Genomic DNA, 24232 nt, shown 5'->3' with positions numbered 1-24232 from the left:
TAGTGAGAACAGTGTTTAAATCACTTTTTGGAACAATTTCATTGCAAATACAGTAAGCCCTTTTTATAATAATAATGAGTTTTTAAAATAATTTATATTTACCTCAGAATATTATCCTATACCTTGGCTAGGATAGGTCTGTAAAGGATAGTATTTTGTTCCAACAACTGCTTGGTCTCCATCTTTTCTTCCAGAACTGTAACTTTCATGTTTCTTTAAAAAACAAAACTCTAAAGTGCATATCGTGTAGAAAACCTTTCAAGATGTCTCAGTGCAGTGCCTGTCTGCCTCAGTCTGATGAAAAGGTGTCCAGCTCTGATACATCAGTTTCAAACTACAATAATTCCATTCATCCATCTAATATTGAATGCTGATAGGTAGGCATTCCTAGATGCTCGTACGTCAATGTGTTTGGGGCCTTTCATTCTACTCAGATAAACTTGAGCGTTAGTGGATTGTTCTGATGTATCCTCTGGCATGCTACTATTTTCAGGTACCATGATTTCATTTTGGCATTGCCATTTCTCACTATTTGAAGTAAATGTCATGTCAATCTGACCAATAGCTTAATTTCTTATAGCATCAAAACCGTACTTATTTCCCAAGGTGGATACAACAGTTTGTTTTCCTGGATCCAAAATTTCTGTGCTATGGAAGATTTCATGGGAGAATGTAGTTGATTGTAACTCTTACTAAGAGATGAGAATCATTGCCCCATGAGAGACATTAATTACATTTCTCACATTATTTATGAGTACTGTGTCACAAATCATAAAGGGTAGGTACAGACAGTCAGAAAGCCTGAGGCTAAATTGATTCAGTCTTTGCAGGTTAGTTTAAGCCACACAGATAAAATTGAAACAGAAGTGAACAGACATTTATCTTTGATTCAGGAAATGCGGTCACATGCCTGCAGTGGCTTAGGCCAGAAGCCAGGAGCGCCTAGAGCATGGCTCTCTGGCTGTGTGTTCACCTCCTTTCCCTGCTGCCCCTAAGGTCTCTGGGATTTCCAGTCTGGATTTCCAGCAGTAAGATGCTGCAGGGTTGCTCATCACTTTCATTTCCTGCTTCCAAGTGCCTCTGGGATGTGTAGTCCACAATTGCAGCCAGTGGTAAGTTTGAGTGGGGGAAGGAGTGTTTAACCTCTATCGCTGGCCCTAGACTGCAGCTGGGGTTTGCCAGGGGGAGTGGGGGGGGCACTTGTCAGCCAGCCCTCACTGCTCCAGCTAGGGAGCAGAGGGGTGGGACCAGCCCTGCTCTTTGGAGCAGACAGCACAGGCTAGCCCCAGGGCTGGAAAGCATGTTGGGATGCTGGGGACTGTGATTTAACTTGAATCAGGAAGAGGTCTGGGACAGAAGTTTCATAAACTGGTTTGACCTAAATCAGTTAAGTCTGATACTACACTCAACTAGGTTTATCTTAAACCAGTTTCAGCCATTTTGAAACTGGTTTATGTGCAGTCAACTTCTGTTCTGTTACAGGTTTAAACCAGTTTTTGATCATTTAAACCAGTTTATATGTAACTTCTGTCCCTACCCAAAATGCCAGGTATTAAACCAGTTTATCCCTGGATAAAAATGGTGAACAGGCCACAAAGTAGTTTCAAAGTGTTGAAACAGAAACTTCTTTGTGGTACAGAAGTATCTTATGAGTCAGTATGTTACAGTTTGTTCTACAACACTTGCATGTAATGCACAACAAATGAAATATCTCTCAGGGGCCACTGTGTTAATTCCTGCTCTCATTTTGCTCTCTTCTTGAGCTAATTCAACTTATTTTCTGTGCTTTTCTCTGAGGTAATTTAGATGAAAGCAGAATATCCAAAGAATTGATTTTATCTTTGAAATATCATGAGTCACAAGAAAGTAAAAGATCGTGCTAAAGAATTCTAAAAAATCTTTTCTGTCTACTTTGATCTCATACATCTGTGCACATTTCATCCTATTCTATTTGAGTAAGAGCATATTTTATTCTCCCAATAGAAACTTAAATTCTCTCTCTCTCTGAAGTTTCCTGACAAATGCTTTGTCGCCTGGTAGAAGAGCTTCACTCACTTTTTGACTCAGTGATTCTTACTACCATTGCAGACTGCACACATTTTGATGCTGGTTCATGAACTCCATTTGTCTATTGTCTCCTTTTTTGCAACATTATCTCTATAGTCTCTAGGGTGCAGATTCAGAACCTATAGGTAAACCAGACATGGTATCAATGGGCAAATATACCAGAACCTATAGGTAAACCAGACATGGTATCTATTGGCAAATATCCCTGCCATATAAAAAAACAGAAGGGAAGAACTTCCACGTACTGCTAAAAACTTCCTTCCACTTTGATTTTTATTCTTCTGGCAAGATTATCAACATAGCCAACCAGGTCAAATTCAGCTTATTATTTGCTTATGGCCTTGGCCATGGTATTCGATAGTGCAAGAGGTTGCAATTTACAGTAGCACCTAACCTTCTGATTAATTTTTCTCAAACAATACACCTTTGCCACTATCAATTCTTTTTATGGACACAAAACTCAATGAAGATCTTGCCTGTCCCCATCTTGCCTCATTTATTAAGTGTAGGGTGAGCTTGGACAAGGCCATAGCTTTATTCATGCCAACTAAAATGCCTTCCAATCCTCCCTAACTAACTAACTAACTAACAATAGTTATACAACAGTTATACAATCCTCCCTATCTATCTATCTATCTATCTATCTGGGTTTAATGACATAACATAATAAAGTTCTATTGTAACAGCCTTAATTAATGGAGCTCTGATCAGTCAGTGAGGTTTCTTTTGCTTGCTGCAGGTAACATGATTTTCATTGTTTCTCTTTACCTATGAATAATAATGAGACTGACTGCTTCCTTTCCTGTTAGAAGATTCATCTTTACATGATATACCTGATTTTTGTTTCTTGACTTGGCTTTCTTCTAAAGTATTTTATCTGTGCATCAGTGCAGATACCTTACTATGTCTTCCTGAATGGAGCTAATGACTTTGACAAAACATCATGAAATATTCATATAATCATACAACCATAGAAAATTAGGGTTAGAAGGGACCTCAGGAGGTCATCTAGTCCAACCCGCTGCCCAAAGTAGGACTATCCTCAACTAGGTCATTACAGTCAGGGCTTTGTCGAACCAGGCCTTAAAAACCTCCAAGGATGGAGATTCCACCATCACCCAAGGTAACCTCTTCCAGTGCTTCCCCATCCTCCTAGTGAGAGAGTCCTTCCTAATATCCAACCTAAACTTCCTTTGCTGCAACTTGAAACCTGCTCCTTGTTCAGTAATCTGCCACCACTGAGAATAGTTCAGCTCCATCCTCTTTCGAACCTCCCTTCAGGTAATTGAAGGCAGCCTTTAAATCCCCTCAGTCTTCTCTTCTCCAGACTAAATAAGCCTAGTTCCCTTAGCCACTCCTCATAAGTCATGTGTCCTAGCCCCCTAACCATTGTTGTTGTCCTCTGCTGGACTCTTTCCAATTTGTCCACGTTCTTTCTGTGACGGGGGGCCCAAAATTGGACATAGTACTCCAGATGTGGCCTCACCAGTGCTGAATAGAGGGGAAGAATCACTTCTCTTGATCTGCTGGCAACACTCCTACCAGTGCAGCCTAGTATGTAATTAGTCTTCTTGGCACACTGTTGGCTCATATTCATCTTATTTTCTACTGTAACCCCAGGTCCTTTTCTGCAGAGCTGCTGCCTCACTTGGCAGGTGCACAGGATTTGCTTCATGACCGACACCTGGGCCAATCAACATCCAGCCTGTACCAGTACATGGGATTGTTCCATCCTAAATGCAGGATTTTGCATTTGTCTTTATTGAACTCCATGAGATTTTTTTGGTCCAATCCTCCAATTTGTCTACATCATTCTGAATTCTAACCCTACCCTCCACTCTTCCCCCCAGCTTGGTGTCATCTGCAAACTTGCTCAGGGTGCTGTCTATGCCATGATCCAGGCCACTGATGAACAGGTACCCTCGTTTTCTCTTACAAAAAAATCCCCAATTTTCAGATTAAGAAAAGTAACCCGAAATCCACATTTTTCAATGATTAAAATGAAATGCCACTAAATATATATATAGTGGTGTTTCACTTTAATCACGGGAAAAAATGTGGATTTTGGGTTACTTTTTTAATCCAGAAATTGGGAATTTTTTTATCAGAGAAAACCAGGATCCCAGCTGATGAAGATATTGAACAAAATCACGCCCAGAACCAACCACTGGGGCACTCCACTTGATACCAGCTGTCAACTAGACATCGAGCCATTGACTGCTACCCTCTGATCCCTATGATCCAGTGAGCTTTCTATCCTTTTTACAGTCCTTTCATCCAGCCCACACTTCCTTAGCTTGCCTGCAATAATGTTGTGGGAGACATTATCAAAAGCCTTGCTAAAGTCAATGTATACCACATCCACTGGTCTCCCCATACCCAGAGAGCCAGTCATCTCATCATAGAAAGCAATCAGGTTGGTCTCTGACTTGTCCTTGGTGAATCTATGCTCACTGTTCCTAATCACCTTCTTCTCTTTTAAGTGTGTAGAAATGTATTCCTTGAGGATCTGCTTCATGATTTTTTCTAGAGACTGAGGTGAGGCTGATTGTTCCCTGGATCCCCCTTTTCCCCTTTCTTAAATATGGGCACAGTATTTGCCTTTTCCAATCATCTGGCAACTCTCTCAATTGCCAGAAGTTTTCAAAGATGATGGCTAGCAGCTCTGCAATTACATCAGCTAACTCCCTCAGCATCCTCGAGTGCATCCTGTTCAGCCCCATGGTCTTGTATATGCCCAGCTTTTCTAAATAGTCCCTAACCTGTTCTTTTGCCACAGTTGGCTGCTCACCTTCTCCCCAAGCTGTGCTACCAGGTGCAGTAGTCCGGGAGCTGACCTTTCCTCTGAAGACTGAGGTGACAAAGGCAATGAGTACTTCAGCCTTTTCTGTATCTTCAGTCACTAGTTTGCCTCCCCCATTCAGTAAGAGACCCAGACTTTCCCTGACCTTCCTCTGGTTATTGACATATTTGTAGAAAACCTTCTGTAGAAATCCCTGCATGCCCAAGCAATACTCTTATACTCCTCCCTAGTTGTTTGTCTAAGTTTCCACTTCTTATAAGCTTCCTTTTTCTGACTTAGCTCACTGAAGAGCTTGCTGCTAAGCCAAGCTGGTCTCCTGCCATGCTTGATAGTCTTCTTGCACATCAGGATGGTTTGTTCCTGTACTGTCAAAAAGGTTCCTTTAAAGTACAGTCAGCTTTCCTGGACTGCTCTCCCCCTTAAACTGGCTTTCCAGGGGATCCTGCCCATGAGTTCCCTAAGTGAGTTGAAGTCTGCTTTTATGAACTCCAGGGTCCTTACTCTGTTCCTTTTCCTCAAGATCTTGAACTCAGTCATCTTTTGGTTGCTGCAGCCCAAGTTGCCATTTATTACATTCCCCACCAATTCTTCCCTGTTTGTGAGCAGCAGGTCAAGAACAACATGGCTCCTAGTTGGCCACTCCAGCACTTACACTAGGAAATTGTCCTCAACACTCTCCAAAAACTTCCTAGATTTCCTGAGCACTGCTGTATTGCCCTCTCAGCAGATGTCAGGGTGATTTAAATCCCCCATGAGAACCAGGGCCTGTGATCAGGAAACTTCCGGTAGCTGTTTGAAGAAAGCCTCATCCACCACTTCCTCCTGGTCTGGTGGTCTATAGCAGACACCCACCATGACATCACCCTTGTTGCTCTCCCCTCTGACCCTAACCCATAGACTTTCAACAGGCCTATCTCCAGTTTCATACTAGAGCTCTGAGCAATCATATGGCTCTTTTACATAAAGCACAACTCCTCTTCTCCCCTGCCTGTTCTTCCTACCCATCCATGACATTGCTCTAGTCATGTGAGCTATCCCACCAAGTCTCTGTTATTCCAATCATGTCATAGTTCCACAACTGTGCAAGGACTTCCAATTCTTCAAATATTCTGGAGATATATCAGTTTTTACTGAACTTGTGTTGGAAAGATTTTTGGATCTGGAAAATACAGAAGCAAAGAGAGAGACCCTATAGCCAGGTTGACTTAAGTACTAGCCTCAGATATAAAGCACCTAAGGCAATGATTGTCAGCCATGGTGATACTGCAACCTAGGGTACCTAGAGATCCTTTCAAGGGTGCTGTGGGATGCCAAACAATGTTAGCACTGTTATGTTTGCAAACTTGATTCACAGGATAAACCCAGAGATTTCAAATAGAAATCCACAGCATTAAAAACCATTCTGATCTAATGTGGTCTTCCCGAGTTCTTTGCAACAGGAGACCTGCTCTGTTGCTTTTCTGTAGTCAAGAAACAAGTGAAAACTAAGAGCTGGGATTTTCTGAGGGCTGCTTTGGGTCTATCAAGGGGTGCCTTATCTAAAAAGGTTAAAAACCACTGACCAGGTTAGAATCCTTGCACTGCCTAATGTAGATGGAAAATTCTTGTTTTAATCATCCAGACTATGTAGTTTGTTTGGTTGTTTTTTTTATTCTGATAAAGAATGAAAATAACTTTTGAAACTAGAAAGGTTGCTAGGAAATTGAATTGTTACCTGTGTACACTTAACTAGATAATATCAGAAGCATTTATCATGGATAATTGTATCAATAGCTGGGTCTTCCTTCTGGGCTCTCGAGTATTATCTCAGGGACTAGGACAATTTACAACCTTCTCAAAAAGTCAACTTTGATGTCTAGCCTTAAAAACTCTTTTTTGAGGCTGTGCATTCCTTATGATAAAAACAGTGATCATGAGAGATCTGGCTTATAATCACCCTGTAATGCCATAATATCATGTCTGCATAACTGATACCATCAGTCAGATTATTTTTTTATAAGAGTACTTTCAGGAAAAAGGAAAAAAAATATTTCTTTGCATCCTGATTGCCATACCTTATGGTCATATATTGCAATTTATATACTCCAATTTATTGTTGCCAGAAGCAACATCAGTAGGAACCATCCATTATTAATACATGGTTCTGAAGGATACAGAAGGGTGGAAAATAAATCAAAATACGTCAAGGTAGTCAAATGGCCTGGTTTCAGATTAAGGTAGGGTCGTGCTATCCTGATGATTATCAGATTAGTGCTGCCGTAGAGACCTTTAGATGACTCAGACAATCTGGCATTTTTACTGTCTGGATTTATAAAAGTCAAAATTATTCATTTCAACATTCAAGCCAAATTTTCAAAACTAGGCACAACTCCTGCTTCTGCAAATATTATATTTGTGTGTACAAAAAAATCACATCAGCTGTGACAGACTGATCCATTTCACAGCACAATTATACATTTCCTCTGGGCTGATCACACACTTGGGTGACCAGCATTTTACAACCTCCACTGAAATTTGCCCATACAGATTTGTATAATGTGCAAATAGGAACTCTTGACTGCATGGATCTGATTTGTACATCTCAGTCTGCATTGCGTGTTCTGTGTGTTCAGTATACAAAAGAAAAAGAGCATGACTATTTAGCTCCAGAGGACTTAAAGGTGTGTTTTTACTTCTGGACATCCCTGGAATGTGTTCTTGTGATGGCCAAGAAGGCAACCATCACACAAAGGTATAGTTCTTTGAGCACACATAAACCCCCATTTTTTCTTAGGTATGTGCTTTCCACAGTAATACAAATTTGGCCTTGGAAGAGAAAAATAATTGAACCTGTTGACCTCAAACCTAAATCATTAAAAATTTTTAAAATTACTTTCTCCATCTGCATTGTCTTATCCAGCCTTCATCTGATAACATAAGAGCATTTATAGTAAGGCAAACAGGCCAGATTATAGAAGGTCTGTACTTTCTCTAGTATGTTTCCTCTCTCCATTCATTAAGTTGCTTAGGGTCAGATCCAAGAAAATACCTTCAAGCCTAAAAGCACAGTGTCAAACTTGGAGTGTCCAGGCCTTCAGAGTAGAACTCAGAAGCCTGGGTTACGGAGATAGGCCACTACACAGTGCATGGGCACAGTTGGGGACAGAGAATGAGTTTCCAGAAAAGCTAGCACACTGAGAAGGGAGTTGCTTGAAGGGAGTATGCATGTTGTGCAGCTAGCTCTCTACAGCTTGAATGTTGAGCACAGTAGTGTAAACTTGACACCAGCTATCAATCAGGGATGCAGGGCTCCATGTACTTGGTACCAAGAACCTGAAACCTGCTTCTGAAGGCAAATACTTACAACTTTTCTTTTAAAGATTGAGCAGAAATAACTCTTTTCTTTTAAAATATGTCAGGGGATGACCTCTCTTATCCTGTTTCTATAATGCCTCTAGGGGTAACCACTTGCCCAAGAAGCAGAAAATTCATCTTCAATTCCCTCTTCTGCCAAAGACGCTTCAGACTCTCTCACTTCCCCCTGATACTACCCTAGATACCAGGGAACAAGCTTTCCTGGAATAGGAAATCGTTACCCCTTTTGATAAACTTGATAAACACAGAAAAGAATTCAAGTTTCTCAGGGTCAGAAAGAATTCACAAGACAACACTGCAGCCTAGCGGTTAAGACACTTACTAGGGGTGGGAGAGGTGACTTGAACTCAGGTTCATGGTCAAAATATTGTTATGTATTTTAGGAATCAGTCAGAATAAAAAGCATTGTGGACGAGCAAGTGCTAGTGTGGTGGAGAGACCTGGAGAACGCCACTTCTGGAGCCATTGCCTTATTAGGCTAGAAGCTCCGAGATCAGAATATGGTGAGGAGATGGTAACTTCAATGGGGAAAAAGGCAGAGACTAGAGGAGAAGAGGAGGGGGAACAAGGACTCCCGAGGGACTAATAGCTTACCTGAGAGTATCTGGCAACACGGGGAAGTGAACAGAGCTCTGAGGGAGAGGAGCGGATCCTGGATGAGAAACGCCCCCCCGCAGGAGACGCCCTCTGCCGGCAGATCTAGAAAAGAAACAAAGAAAAAAGGAAAGTGGATGTTACTCACTCTCCCAGACTTGGTGACGGTGACAGATAGCCCTGCAAAAGGATTCGAGGCATCAGTCACACACAGGATAAAAAGTAGACTCATAGGTTAGGAAGATAATGAGGGTGTGGATAGCGTGGTTGGAAAATAGAAGAACACCCCAGGAAAAGAAAGACAAGTAAACAAAAAAATTAAAAAAGACTTTGTTTATGAATACTAGGTTCAGTTCATCCAAGTTAAGAGCTAGAGTGTAAGGTCATTATATAAGAAGATACAAAGTTGGCATAATACATAAGGTTAAAAAGAAAGAAAGACACAAAGAGCCAGCTTTTGCCTGAATGTAAAGGAAAGTTGTACATAATGATAAAAGATAAAAAATAAAGACAAGTATTAATCAGAACCGGACTGTATTTATATATATCTTTGAGTGCGGGTAAATATCTAGAGAGGTGAGCAAGATAGTTTACCCATAACACCTGTGAACCCCAAGAAAGACAAAAACAAACAAAAAAACGAGAGAGAATAACCCTCCCAATGAGTGATATAAAAAATCATAATATTATAATAATTATAACATCCAAGATGTGGCAGACGGGAAAGTTGGGGGTACCGACTGTTCGTGAAGTAACTGTATAGGGACACAGGGGCATTTTAGGCATGACCACCACAAGCGTATATAGCAATTACATCAAGGACTGTAACCAAGAGCTTGTTTCTCTAGATGAATGCCCTAATCACCAGACTACTTCTTTCTCCCTTTGGAAGTCTTTTCTGCACAAAAGCACCACTGCAGCTGCAAGGATAGGGAAATTGTAAACATTACTACTACTACATTTTGTACAGAGCCCAAATCTACGAGTGCATATTAGATGTACTCTGAGAATGCCTACGAAACCAAGCTGATCAAAGCATGTTTATACTGCTACAGTAATGGGCCCCAGTAAGGAAAGGCCTGAACAGGTCCCACCCATGCCAGTCTGCTAGCATGCTCCAAACCAGAAACAGACACCATATTTTCTCACATACCATACATCCCCAAATAAAACACACATCTTGTTTTTGGGAAGAAAGAATAAAGAAAACAAAATATTTTTTTAGAGTTATGGCTGCACTAAGTAGGAGCAGAGCTTAATCTTCAGTTCACCCTTCCTTTCCTCTTAACTAAAAGCTACAACCCTAACTAGGGATGAAGACTGGTCTTCATGGATGGATCTCTTTTCTAGCTTAGAAAAGCTAAAAAGGGCTGTAAAATAAGAGACCAGGAACAGTTAGCAGACAGTAAAATTGCCTGAAGAAAGGTTAGCTTGGTTAGTTAAAACCACTGAAAATGAAAGATGATCATTAGCATCTGTGGAGTGAAGAACAATAAGTTATTAAGTCAACTGACTACCTCAGTTGTCTAAATAGAAATGTCACTGCTGCTGCCTATTGGAGCAGGAATCAAAGTTGGATGCCTCTATTCCAGGAAGAAAGTCAGCTTCCTCAGTTAAGATGTACAACCCAGAGGGCTGATTTTTTTGTGGGGGGAAAGGTGCTCGTGTATGTGAGGAAAAATAGTAATTAAACTGCTCCAGCCTCACCCCTCTGCACCTGCTCTGGAGCCGTCGGTCTCTGGCAGGACCAAGAGTGGGCACTAAGGCATAAGCCTTGAAAAGTCTACTCAATGACCTTCTGTATCTGAAAGATGCTTTCTGACTCAGGAAGGTATGGGGGGAGCCCACTACTGCAGTGATATACCAAAGAACTAAGAGGATTTGGGCAGGATAACACTTACTACCTGGACCTCACTTAAGTGTGAGATGGGCACCAAGCTGTTCAGCCATGTGAAGATTGAACATAACCTCTGGGTATGTGCACAGGCAGAACTGTATGTTAATGGACACAGATGCCATTTGTGTCCCCTATTCAACACAGATCACATCATCACTGGACCAGTAACACAGATTATAACATCTGAGGTTCATTCACCTGCTCCTCCACCAATCTAATATATGCCATCATTTACTCACAGTGTCCTTCTTGGGCATGTCCACACATGCAAGCATGTGCACTTGCAGCAGCTCATATAGAAGTGGTGCAAATTTGAACCGGGGCTTTTTTCTCAGCACACGTGCCCAGCCATGCACTTTGCTGTGGGGCAAATTGTGCCAGTTGGGGCAAAATAACTCTGCCTGGCTCCTCCTGGATCTGTCCCAAGCAGTATAAAAAGCTGCCTTGTCCTGGCCCCATCAGTAAAACAAGCTGCCCTGGCAAGTAGCTCAGGGCTACTCACTCTCAGGAGTCTCAGGGCCCCAGTCAATTGCTACCTTGGGATACTACCTCTTGTGCCAGTTGGACTGTTGAAGTAGCCCTGAGAGTTCCTGCACACTTTACTCAATGCAGCAGTCTGCCAGTGGGGGCTGCTGCCTGGCTGTGACTTGTTGCACACCTGCCAGATCCAGAAGGGACTTCACAGCCAGTAGAGGCATCTGCCCCTCTGGGCCAGCTGCCAGTGGGCTGTGGCTGCAGAGTTGGCCTTTGTGTGGCACTACTGCCAGGTGTGTCCCTGCCTGGCCATCTGGGCAGCTATTGCCTGGAAGATGTTCCCAGTGTAGTGGCCTGCTTTGAACTGTCAAACCATGTCCTCCTGACACCAATTGGCCAGGAGGTCAGCCTCCTCCAGCTGAGTCCAAGGTGCCAGCTCTGAGCAGGCAGGGTCCTGCCATTGGTCTCCCTAGCAGGAATTCTGGTGTTTCCTATTTGAAAACTGAAAAATCCCAAAGTCACTCTGTAAAATACCCTGAAATCCATGTTCCTCCACAATTAAAACAAAAGACCACTATAGAGAGAGTGAAAGACAGAAAGACAGTGATGAGTTGGGCAATATTTTACTGATATATCTACAGAATTGAAGCAATTTGAAAGCCTACCAGTGTCTCCAGATCATAATAAAATGAATTCTAAATACCTATATGTTTTCCTGTTTGCTTTTGGTTTTCTAGCCATAGAGCAGTTAGAGCTCCCTGTGACCCCTTCACTAACCAGGATGTGGGAACAGCTGCCCTTGCATCCACAGCTCCTACCAGGAGGTCTTATCCTGTCTGGCAGCTGGCCACACAGGGTGTGCTAGGGGGATGTGGGGTGTGCTGGAGTGGGGTGGGAAGACAGTGGGGGGATGTGGGTGGCTGTGGAGGGATGTGGGGGCCATGGGGTGTGTGGATAGGTGTGGGATGATAGTAGAGGGACTGTGCAGGGGGGCTGCTCAAGAGGGGTGGGTCCCCTGCCCCCCGCAGGGTGCAGCCCCCCTGCACAGCACGGGGCAGCGGGCCCCCCTGATTGCTCCCCCACCAGGCTTCACCCCTGATGCCCCCCACACCTGGCCCCAGCAGTTCAGGACTAAAAAATAAATAAAAATCCCGGCACTCACTGGCAGTATCTGGGGTCACTGAGGCCTTGTGGCAGACCCCACCATGCAGCATGGGCCAGAGGGGGGCAGTGGGGCTTGGCTCCAGCTACCTCGCACCCACACTGCCACTTCCCCATTGTGCAGGTGCAGCCAGGGCTGGCGGGGTTCTGCTCAGCTCCGCATGCTGTTGGGCAGCTGGGGCTGCTGTGGCTGTCACCCGGGCCCCATGCTGTGCACGGGTGGAGGCTCTGCCACAAGGCCCCAGTGACCCCGATGGCAGCTGCTACTGCTGGTGAGTGCAAGGCTTTTTTTTTTTATTGCCAGGATTGTGGGGCTGAGTAGGGTTAATTGCCAGGATGCTGGGGCTGCCCTGCCCAGCCCCAGCCCCTGCCTGCCCGCCCCAGCTCTAGGTAGCTGCTACCAGCCACAGAACCCAGGCTGATCCCAGCAGGAAGCTGGGACACTGCAAGCCCTTCTGGGAGCAGCCCAGGGTCCAGCAGCTACCCAGAGCTGGGGTAGCTGCTGAAAGCCACAGACTCCGGGCTGGGGGGCAGTGTCTTTGGGTGGGGGTCAAGGGGCACAAGCAGGACATCCTGCCATGTACCCCCTGTCCTCATTTTGTTTTTCTGACATGCTGGCACTTTGGCACCTTCCAAAGTAGGCATTGAGGTATTTTTCGGCACTTCAGCCAAAAAACATTGCCTACCCCTGCCTTACAGCATGGCATACTGAAGAAGCTACTGCTTAGCTGAGCAGGTAAGTGGAGCCACATTTCAAATAATCACTCTCAGTCAGGTCTTGCACCTATCTAACTGTTGTTATCCTCACAAGATCTCCCAGTTAGCCCCATTCCATATAAGGGAGAGAGCTGTCCTCCCCAGCTGAAGTTAAATCGATAGGCTGCCCAGACTCCAGCTCAGAGTGGTTTGCAAGCATTCCCACTTTCTCTTCACTTCAGCTAGCTTACCTCAGCAAGAGGTTTCCTAGTCTGTCTACTCACTGGGTTAGGTATTTTGAGTTTTGTTTGGGGGGGGAGGAAAATGTGGTCACCCTAAGCAAGATAGGGTCCTGCTCTGTTTGGTAACATTCTTTTGAAATATTTAAGCATCAGTACAGTCATGAACCACAATACCTGGGAATTAATTATTGTAACATACTGCTTTTTTCTTGTCAATGGTGATTTAAGAACATTAATGGCACATCTATACAAAGGCATCCCCCGTTAGAAAAACATGTACTAGCTCCAGAATCAGAAACTGTGCAGCTGCAGTAGTGCCAATAAATACTGCCGCTTAGCAGGATCCTACTACACACACCACTGCTGCTTCCAGTTCTGGAGGTACTGTGTGCAGAGTTAGTGCAGGATGGCCCTGCACAGTAGTGCCTTATGTCTAGGGATCCTGGTTTTCTCTGATTTAAAAAAATCCCCAATTTTCAGTTTAAAAAGTAACATAAAATCCACATTTTTCATGATTAAAATGAAACACCACTAATAGATAGGTATATAGAGGTGTTTCATTTCAATCATGGAAAAATGTGGATTTGGGGTTACTTTTTTTAAACTGAAAATTGGGGAATTTTTTTTTATCAGAGAAAACCAGTATCCGTGCTTATGTCATACAGACATATCCAAAAAAAGGCTTATTTTTCCACTGTTTATATCATTATACCCAGAAGCTCTAACTGCTTGCTCTCCAGTGTAATTTACACATGTAAGTTAGGCTTAACTCTTTCAAAATCCATACACTACACTGCCAGAAAGTTAGGTCAAGAAAAAGATTGGGTGCTAGGCATCTGCAATAATAAAGCTGTGAGACTGATAGACTCCATCTGGCCAGTGAGCCTACTTTTGTCAATTAAAAAAAGAAATCAAGCTTTCAAACTAATGGAGAGTTTAATTACCACTTCAGGCTCCCTCTTGCTTCTTCTAGACTGGACTTTATGCTAGTCATTGGATTTAAGGAATGTGGTATGTCAAGGATGGAGTGTCATGCCAAATGAGAAATGTCATGAGAGAACAGAGTGTAATAGCAGCCCACAATCAATTTAGAGACTAGCAACTTGGCAATGTGCTAGCTCCCATTATTTAAAGGAAAGTTAGATATATAGCCTCTTTCGCCTCCCAAGTGTGAAGGAGATAGATGAAGGGCAGTAAGTAGTAAAGAACATGTTTTCTTAATTGTGCTGTGGGTTTCCTTTCTTATGGGTCCCTTGCCAATGTACTCCAAGTAAAACGGATTACATGTGATCTGACGTGATGTGCAGATGTTTTTTTCATGGAGCAGTGGTACGCACACATCTCTTCATATCTGGCACATATGTATTTGATATTGCATAGGTTATACTGCCAGCTGCAACCAGATTTTTGAGAGAACCACTCCAATGTTAGTGCAAAAGAAGAGACAGAGCAGTCTTATCTGCATGAGAAAATTTTTGGCATTGTAGCCACTGTTGTGACGCCTCCCACAAGTTTAACCCACATGCTACACACCCACACACAAAAATGCTGCCAGTGGTGCAGAGGCATTTCCATCACCATCGGGAGTACATTTGCTGTGACCAAGGCTAACCACCATGCCATCCACCATACAGCAATCTACTTCCAAGCAACCTAGTCTAGACAGCATGTGTTGACAGAAACAGAGACAATAGTTCCATATATTAGAAAGGCTTCACAACATTTTTAACAGGCATTTTATAACAAAACAAGAGCTTTCAAATTAATATTGTGTTACTGTGCATTTTATTTGAAAGCTTTTATATTTAAAGACAAAAAACATGAGTGAGATCAAAGGTAGAAAGTTTAGTGCAAAGGCCCTTCAAGCTAGTTCCCTAAAAGGAGCTTCCAGTCATCGCTCTCTAGTTGCTATTACCTCGCTTGTGTAGCTGGCATAGAAGAAACTCCTGAACACCAGAGACCTGAAAGAAAAAAAAAAGAATAAAATAAAGACATATAGGTGTAAAAGCCCAGCAGCCTTGCCTAATACAATCTCTGGGTTAGCAAAGAGCAAGCTGGCTTTACAATAAGTCAGTCAGTCAGAGGATGCAGTGAGTTCTTATCAGGCTCCAAGGCTCTGCTCATGAAAATGCACTGTGTTAGTGTGTCCTTTTGGTATTTTATACCAGGTGGAAGAGGAAGAAGAACTGTTTGCTGCTCAAGGTGCTGCTCTGGCTACCCAGGCATCCCCCACTTACCATCTGGTGTCTCTGCAGCCTCCACTCCTCTCCCCCCACCCCTCCAGCTGCACGGTAGAGACCCTGAGAGCAACTCTGCCACAGATGGGGTAGAGGTGAGTGGGGGAACTGGCTCCGGGTACAGGGGTCCTCAAGGGGGACCTTTTCAGCCCTCACGCTTGCCCTCAAGAGCCCAGTGGCTGGATCCTAGTGGGAGCAAAGACGGAAAGAACCTGCTGGTGCCTCTGCCAGACTGGGGAGAGCCAGCAGGAGTGGGCACTGCAGTGCACAGCCCAAGGGAGCAGTTTACTTTCTCAAGTGCTGCCACCCATGTGCAGCCGTGCTCATCGCGGTACAGGCCTGGGCACCAGGCCCACAGCCGCTGGGGCAGAGAAGGAGCAGTATCCTCCATCTGCCCTCTGCAGCAGTGCAAGATGGAGGATCTACTCCCACACCCACATGCTCAGTTCCCCAGCAAAGGCAGAAGCAGCCCAGCCCGCAGACAGTACCACCAGGGTCAGCCAGAGGGCCAGCAAGCAGGAGCTGGAGCCATTGCAGTGTGTATGAGGTAGCTGGGAGGCACTGAGTGGGGCAGGGATCTAAAGCAATTGGGTTAAGCAAAAACAGCCCCAGTCCCATAGGCACTGCAAGGCAGCTGGTGAGTGGAGGTCATTGCTCTATATCACTCATAGTGCAGCATGTAGCAGCTGGGCCAGTAGTGGTTTTCACTGCTGTCATACCCACAGGAGGCTCATCATCCATGATGCACTTGCCTAGCCTTGCTGCCCCATGCTAACACTATGCCTATGCAGACCTCTGTCTCTCTCCAAGCTGGGACCTTGCTCCTGAATGTACAGCACAGGCAGCAGGTTGCGTGCTGTTGCTGGAGCTTCCTCCTGGAATGAGCTCTGATGTCCCCCGCTCCCAGCTGCTGAAGCCAGTTGCAGCTAGACTCAGTGTCTCCATGTTACGTTAGCAAAGGCAGAGCTGCTAATGGCAGATGATGCTTCTTCAAAACTGAGCTTCAGTTTCTATAAGAAAAAAAAAAGCCCCAGTGCAATGTTTTAATGTAAAGCACCTGGTGGCAGAAGGGGATGCTTTATAACTGACCACAGCACCCAGGAAAGAATGTATTACCCACATTGAAACAGTGTGAAGAGGTGTGTTTTCCTTTTGAAAGGAAGCTTAGAAGCCCTCTTAAATTAAGTCTTTAGGAAACACATGCTCTTTCAAGGCACCTACTTTAGGCCACAATTCAGTAAAGGAAATATTTGCCCCTGCTCTGACTTCAGTAAGGCTCTCTGGAGGAGAAGTGATTTTCCCAAATGAGTCTTCCTGTTTGAGAGGGGTCACGAGCCATTTGAATCGTGGTAAGGACATTGTATATAACATATTTGCTTTTCATTTTCTTCTGTGTCACCAGTTTACTTGTATTTAGAATGGTTTTTATTGTGCTGGGCTGCAGAGCTGTTAGCTGCTGATGTTTGAATTCCCTGTAATGCTTAATTGAGCAGTGTTTCCTCTTGAATTTGCAGGCCTTCTCCTGGCCCTCACCGAGCTAGTGATCTACCTGACCAGGAAGTAGGCTCTGGATGGTGGGATCCCTGGGGATTAGGATGCTGTTTGTCTGTCCCTCATCCATTCATGTCTCTTGACAGAGTTTCACTGGGCAGCTTCCACTGGCTCCTTGGACTCGTGTACTCTGCCCAGTGTCCCTCGTGGACACTCATTTTTAACCTATGACTTTCAGTCCCATCCCTGTTTTGTTCTTTCATTGTCCCAAGTAATCAGTTTGTACATATCCAATAGCCCCCTGTATTAACAGAGGGCTGGGGGACTAACTGTTGCTCTGTGGGCCTAAGGCCCATAACCCGACAGTGGGTCAAATAGGCCTGTTGAATTTGCCGACCGTCTTCTGGCCCTAGCCAAGCTAGAGATTTATCTGACCAAGAAGGAAGCTCTGGCTGGGAGGGCCCCTGGAGACCATGGGGCTGTTTTCCTATCCCTTGTATATTCACATCTCCAGGCAGAGTCTCATGGGCAGTGTCCACTGGCTTCTTGGACTTGTTTGAGGGCCAGTGGGCACTGTCCGGTGTACTCTGCTCAGTGTCCCCCATTGGTGTATTCATTTTGAACCTCTGACTCTCATTCCTGTCCATTTTCTTCTTTAGTTGTCCCCCATAATTGCTTACATGCACATAAAGATCCCCTGCAGATTAAGGGAGGCTTTTAGCTTTACATGGTGGGCAGAGGCCCACACTTCCTATTTACATCAAATTGGCCTGTTGAATTTGCAAACCACACCTGACGAGACAAAACCTTGGTCTCTTTGAGAATAAGTCTGTCACAGACTCTGATATGATAACCCAAGTGTGCTGGTACTTCATCACCAAACTTCTGGTGTTTGAAACAGGTTCGCTAGTGTAGCTTCACCATTGCTTTTTGCATCTGAATAGTCTGACTCTTAATTCTCTAGCAAGGATTCAGCTAAAGACTATAGAACTGATCCTTTTTCTGACAGTGTCAATACCTGAGCTAGGGCTGCTCTTTCTCCCATGACATTGTAATCATAACTTTCAAATATAACAGCTGTATCTTTTCTGACAATTAAGTTTTGGGAGTGGCTGTTAAAAAAAAAAGTAGGATTGGCAAACTGGTCAACTGACTGGTCAAATTTTTTTACTGATCAAAGATTATAGCAATTTTATGGAGAGTGAACATTTTTTGCAGTTTTCTTGACAGAAATATGATTTTTTTTACACATTTCTTAATGTAAAGATTGTGCCTTTTCTGTGTATTATTTGACCATATTGGCAATTGTTTACAATTTTTGACCAATATTTGACCGGTCAATTGACCAAATTTTATTTGACCAGTCAAACACCCAACCCTAAAAAAAGTGTTCACCAGACATGCTGCCTGCCTTGCTTGAGTATATCATAGATGTTATCTGTTTCTTAGTCCTGACTCCTCTTTTGGCCACCAGGACAAAGGACATAGGTTTCACTGGGAACTGAGATGAGAGATTGGTCAGGATGGCAGGCAGCCAGCAGCAAGAAAGCAAGTGGCAGGGCTAGCTTGTTCTCAGCTGGGGATACGGCCAGGGGCTAAAGAGCTCAAGGTGTGTTGTACATAGTTATGAAACTATTATATCTTTGTTTTCTGTGTAACATTATATTACTAAGAATTTGGCCTGCTTGATGAGACAGTGGTAGTTTTGTTCTCAGAATTGCTTGTAGCCCAGAGGTGTCATATTCCTTTGGTTCAGAGGGTTGAATTCCATGTTAAATTACGGTCCATGGGTCATGGTATAAAGATAGGAGTGCATACTCCAGCACAACAATCTCCTACTGATGTCACTGGGAGGTTCAGAGAGAGATTTGCAACACTTTGCATAGGAAAATATTCTCCTCTGGGAGGTTTACTGCTATCTTCCCTGTGCCTTACTTTCCATGCAACAACTCTGATTTCTACCTCCCTGTGGACTGCCATTCCCCACTACACTCTCTAATGCGAGATCAGCACTAAAACAGCACTGAAACTGAAATGCCATCATTGGATTTTTGTGCTAACAGCCAATGAAATTTATAAGTCACAGGAGATTCCTGCTTTCTGTCCACATTTCATACTGTCTGCAGACTCGGGCAGATGTGTTAGATCTATTAGGCAGCTCAGTTCATATTTGGAAACTTATTTTCAGTCAGGAGGGTTAGAGGCTTGCTTAAAAATGGAAGCAGAGCTTCTGGGCAATGTGTGTTACAGAGATATCAAGTGGGCTGAATCTGGCCTGCTCTAGGCTGTACAGAGGAGAAGCACATGCTTTTCTCCTAGGGACTTGGCTTGTCTTTCTTCCTGTTTTCCTTAAACTAACACTAAAAGTCATTCAGACCAAATACACTGGTACAGAAAGCTACAGTGGGAGAGGACCTGTTTGAGGAAGAGATAGGAGCTATAGTGGGGAGGAATATGGGAAAACTATGAGGGGAAGAAGGATATAGGCTGACATGAATAGCCCAGTTAATATTCACACTGTGCTTAAAATTAATATTGAGACCTAAAGCATGTTGACTTCAATTCTTTAGTAAAGAGAGAACACTACTTTAGAAGTAGAGACTTGAATTAGTGCTTCCATAAATTAATATCTATTTGCTCCTTTAATCTCATTCTCAGTACCCCTTATGTGGAATATGGATGTTTTATGAAGATGCTCATATTTGAAAATTGATTTTCTCTTTTTTTGCAAATGAGCAAAACACTGCTTGTAAAGGTAGTAAATGGACACAGGTGGGACCATATAGCTAAGTGCCTCCACATGGAGCATAGGTGCAAGATCTCCAATTCCTGTTATCTTTTTAGCAGTTTGAATCATTCACTGCTAGTCCTCAACTCCAGCCATTGTGCTATGAAGATGTGCAGTGGGATTTTTTTCTTTGATGGTACAATGAAGTCATAATGGATCACTGTGAAGTCAGTGGTATATGGTATAGTCCTGAACTGCAAAGTAGCTAACAGTTTGCAGCGGGGGAGTGAGAGGAGAAACAAGAGCTGCTAAAGGTAACCTACTTCAGCAATGCCATGAATTGAATAGTATGCATGCAAAAGGCAGGCTTGCATTATTCACCCCACTACCAAATTGGCTAAGTATCTTTGGTATGGTGTCTTTTGTAGGTTGTGGGCTATGAACACTCATGCCCCTCTAGGTTTAGCTTCCAGGGCCAAGTACAGACATTCAAGAAGCCCATGGCAGAAATGCTCTAACTTTTGAGCTTTACTCTAAGTACCCATAATTAGGTGGGAGGAAGCCCATGCTTAGGTTGCTAGGGAGATTTCCCATTTCCTGCTGCGCCTTACCTGTAGTGATGTTCATTTGGAGCTGCTTGGCCAAATGGTGCCTGAAGGATTGCCAGAGAAAACACGTAGTTTCACTTGTTTGTTACATCTTGGCTGTGGGACTCAAAAGAAGCTTTCAGTGTATATTTGGGTCTTTTTGGGTCTGTTAGGGTTTGTGTTAGGTGGATCCAGGTAAACACAATGGCCTCTATCAGAAAAGCCACACAAACTTTAGGGACGGGGCAGCCAGTTCTCAGTTCCTTTGCTTTATGGACCCACTCAATGTAATGCAAACTGATAAGCAGGGATCCTGGTTTTCTCTGATAAAAAAAAAAAAAAAAAATCCCCAATTTTTTTAATTAAAAAAGTAACCCCAAATCCACATTTTTCTGTGATTAAAATGAAACACCACTAATATATAGAGATATATTAGTGGTGTTTCATTTTAATAAACATGGGAAAATGTGGATTTTGGGTTACTTTTTTAAGTCTGAAAATTGGGGATTTTTTTTAATCAGAGAAAACCAGGATCCCTGCTGATAAGTCCCCCAAAATAGTAGGGGGGAACACTGAGCCTGGTGCCTCACCTTTGATCCAGGCCTGTGGCACAGGGGTTGGGGGGAGGTGGGGGTTGAGAGGCACAATAAATCATTATCATCAACCTTCCACATGAACAATCATTGAGCCAAGAGCACGCTGAATATCAGACTAAGCAACCACAGCCTTCCCCGTGAGCAGACCCCAACCTACTAAGGAGTCACAAGACTATTCCCTCACCTATAAACATCACATTCAGAAGGCCAGCAGTACAGTTTCTACATGAGTGATATTTAGCCAACACGACATGGTGTGCCAACTTCAGATGGCTTAGAATCATCGTGCCTGCAATGGTATACACCCCATCAGATTGCTGTGCTTCTGTATGGTCCAGAAATGTTTGCATTAAAAAACTAGACACTGTACATATAGGTGTACATTGAGTCATAAGAGGCTGCACAATTTACACATAGATGTATTCCCTGCGCTCTTGGGCATTAGACCAAGTGACATAAGAAGACAGACCCTAACTGCTCCCCTGCTGCCAGGTTTTGGGCCTGTGGAGAACCTGGCAGGCTGGGTATTGTGGCCTTGTGTGTTCCGCTAAACTTAGATAGGTAAATGGAAATAAAATGGTTGTTCAGAATAATCCAACCTGACATCTTTTTCTGCAGTATTTTATACCCACACCAAACAAGTCCCCCATTGGGCATAACCTTGACAGAGACATATAGGTTAAGCTGAAAAGACTGAGATCTGGATATGGACACTTCAAAACAACACTGTACAAAATAGACACCTTGAGCAGCCCCCTGTGTGAATGCAGTGTCCAGCAAACAGCACAGCATTTCATCAGAAGTTGCAATCCTTACAAATGCCCAGATGGGGTAGATGAAATCTGCACACTGCATGATGATACTAGACAGTGGCTCATAACTGGCCAGAGGGAACAAGGGGGAGGGGGAGGGGTTGGAAACAGGGGCTTTGCCTCCTCAGGTCACTGAGAGCCCAGGTATGGGACTGGCCCAGGGCTCAGGCAGAGGAGATGAGCTCTGACGTAGGCTAGGCTGCCGCCCCATGAAGGTGGTGAGCAGTGTGCCGCAATACTCCAAGGGATGTTGCCAGAATGCAAGGTACTGTGAGTAGCGATAGAATGTGGTACAGATGTAATACAGATGTGGTTACAGCACTCTAACCTACAGCACTGAAACTTATACCACATCCATCCAGGTTTATCTTACAGGAGGATCTGCCATTTTTACAGCGCTCTTATGTGCCATTGCTGTCTGTTCAGTTATGGCTGCAGAGTGCTTTCTGTGCACTTACTACACAGTAAGTGTAACTTCTGTACCTGGCCTCAGATGTTATCTTGCTTACCTTCTGCCTGACTGTGTGGAAAGAAGTCTGCATTTAAGACCTTGCTGTCACTGATAGGTAATTTAAGCCCAGTTCATTTCTGTTTCAAAGAGCTGATTTCTAAATGTTAGTTCTGTTGGCAAATTTAGGTGGACATTTCTTTTTTTCCTTATCTGTAGGGATCCTGGTTTTCTCTGATATTCATCTTAATCAAGGACAAATGTGGATTTTGGGTTACTGTTTTAATCTGAAAATTGGGGATTTTTTTTTTTAAATCAGAGAAAACCAGGATCCCTGTATGATGGCTCAGAAGATCCCTTCAAACTCAATCATGGCTTTATTTCCCTTGTCTTCTGTGCTTTCCACTCTTTCTTCCCACCTTATTCCCCTACCTTCCTTTGTCTTTCTGTTTAGCTAACAGAAATCCCACCCTAAAATAAAAGAAAACATTGCTCCTTTAGAAAAAATTTAAACTAACATATGCATTTGGCTTATATAATCTGTTTCCTTCACCCATTGTCTGTTTTATTTACTTTAATTGTAAGGTCCTTGGGGCAGCAACTATTACTCCATGTACACAGTGTATGGAAGAGTAGCATCCTGTTTTTGATTGGCCCCTTGGCAATACTATAATGCATTTTCATAAAGTTATTTATTCATGTGCTTGGCTACCTTTTACAGTATAAATGCTGTTCAAAATTACCTTGTGCTTTTAGCAGTTATATCTGTTCCTGTGGCTTGTAAAAAGGTAACCATAACAGACTTATTTTTTAAAGGATTTATCCATTCTAGGCCACGAGGGTACAATGTGGTAATAAGTGTCTAATATTCTACCAGGATACACTAAAATACTGAGGGCCAAATGTGTAAAGTGGTGGCTGAGAAATGATTTGCTGGCCAGAGAGCATCTTTCAGCAGTCCCCAACAATGAATCATCTAAGTGGTTCTGGGTAGGTATTAAAGAAACTTCCATACTAATATAGCTGTTGTATTTGGTACTTATCAGTAGTGCATGAAAGTCCTAGTCCATGTGGTGTGTCAATGTTTAAGCATCTACATGGCTATTAAGTATGTTTAGCAGACTTTGTTCTGGCTGGGAATGGGGGAGCACAAGTCACAAAACTGGACATGGCAAAAACCACATGGCTTAGTGGCTATGAGACACCAGAAGAGAACAACTCTCCCACGTCTGTTAGAGAAGGGCCCTTAGTGTTTTAGTCCAGTAGTATAGTGGTTACAGTACTTGCCCAGGGAGCAAGAGTCTGAGACTCCTGCACTCAAAAGGGGTTTGAACCTACATTTCTCTAACTCCCCAGCATAGTTCTCAAGCTGCCAGGCTACAAGTGAGTCATTATCAATATGATTGCCAGTCACTGGCTCTCTGGGCAGCAAAGAGCAGGAGATGGTTGGGCCAAGAGAAAAAGAGCAAGCTGAAGGGTAGGTGGCATACTGGCTTCTAGCAGAGGCCCTTGTTTCAATAGAGCAGAAATGATCCTACTGCTCTCCATCCATTTTATCCAATTAATGTTGCAGGTGCCATTGCTAAACTTCAAGAGGAACTCTGGATAAAGCCACACCTGTGGCCCAGTGGCTGGAGCACTATGCTGGAAAGTCAGAACTGTAGTTTTAAATCTCTTCCAGGTGAGTGGGATCTAGAACTTCGGTCTCACCCTCCCTGAGCATGTGCTGTAGCCAGTAAGCTACTGAGCCAAAACCTGGCAGTAAAGGGGATCCTTTGCCTGGATTTTGCCAAGCCACTGTTTTTGGTTTTAAGCTAAGGTATGCATATACAGAACTGCATACCTGCCTAGGAAGAGCACAGCCTACTAAAAATGCTCAATAGCTATGTGAATACTCAGGAGTCCACATTGCATATTGGAGCAGGACTGTAAACCATGCTTAAATATAAAAAGGTGACTGGATAACTGTCATTTGGATGTTAAATAGGATTTTGCCGCTCCCATCCAGTCTCAGTCCTGGTGCAGAAAAGGCTTAATATATACCA

The 24232-nt window shown here is 43.6% G+C and overlaps 1 long non-coding RNA gene across 1 annotated transcript; it reads left to right on the top strand.

Annotated features, from left to right (window-relative positions):
- Nucleotides 1-16701: 16701 nt before the first annotated feature.
- LOC102388718 lies at nt 16702-23861 on the top strand. The gene is made up of 3 exons (XR_325065.1): nt 16702-16874; nt 23065-23177; nt 23761-23861. It is a non-coding gene; the product is annotated as an uncharacterized LOC102388718 (long non-coding RNA).
- The last annotated feature ends 371 nt before the right edge of the window (nt 23862-24232 follow it).

This window comes from Alligator sinensis, unplaced genomic scaffold (genome assembly GCF_000455745.1).
Source record: "Alligator sinensis unplaced genomic scaffold, ASM45574v1 scaffold905_1, whole genome shotgun sequence".
Classification (NCBI taxonomy): domain Eukaryota; kingdom Metazoa; phylum Chordata; order Crocodylia; family Alligatoridae; genus Alligator; species Alligator sinensis.
The sequence above is the reverse complement of the archived record's forward strand: the minus strand, read 5'-3'. Positions and strand labels throughout refer to the sequence as shown.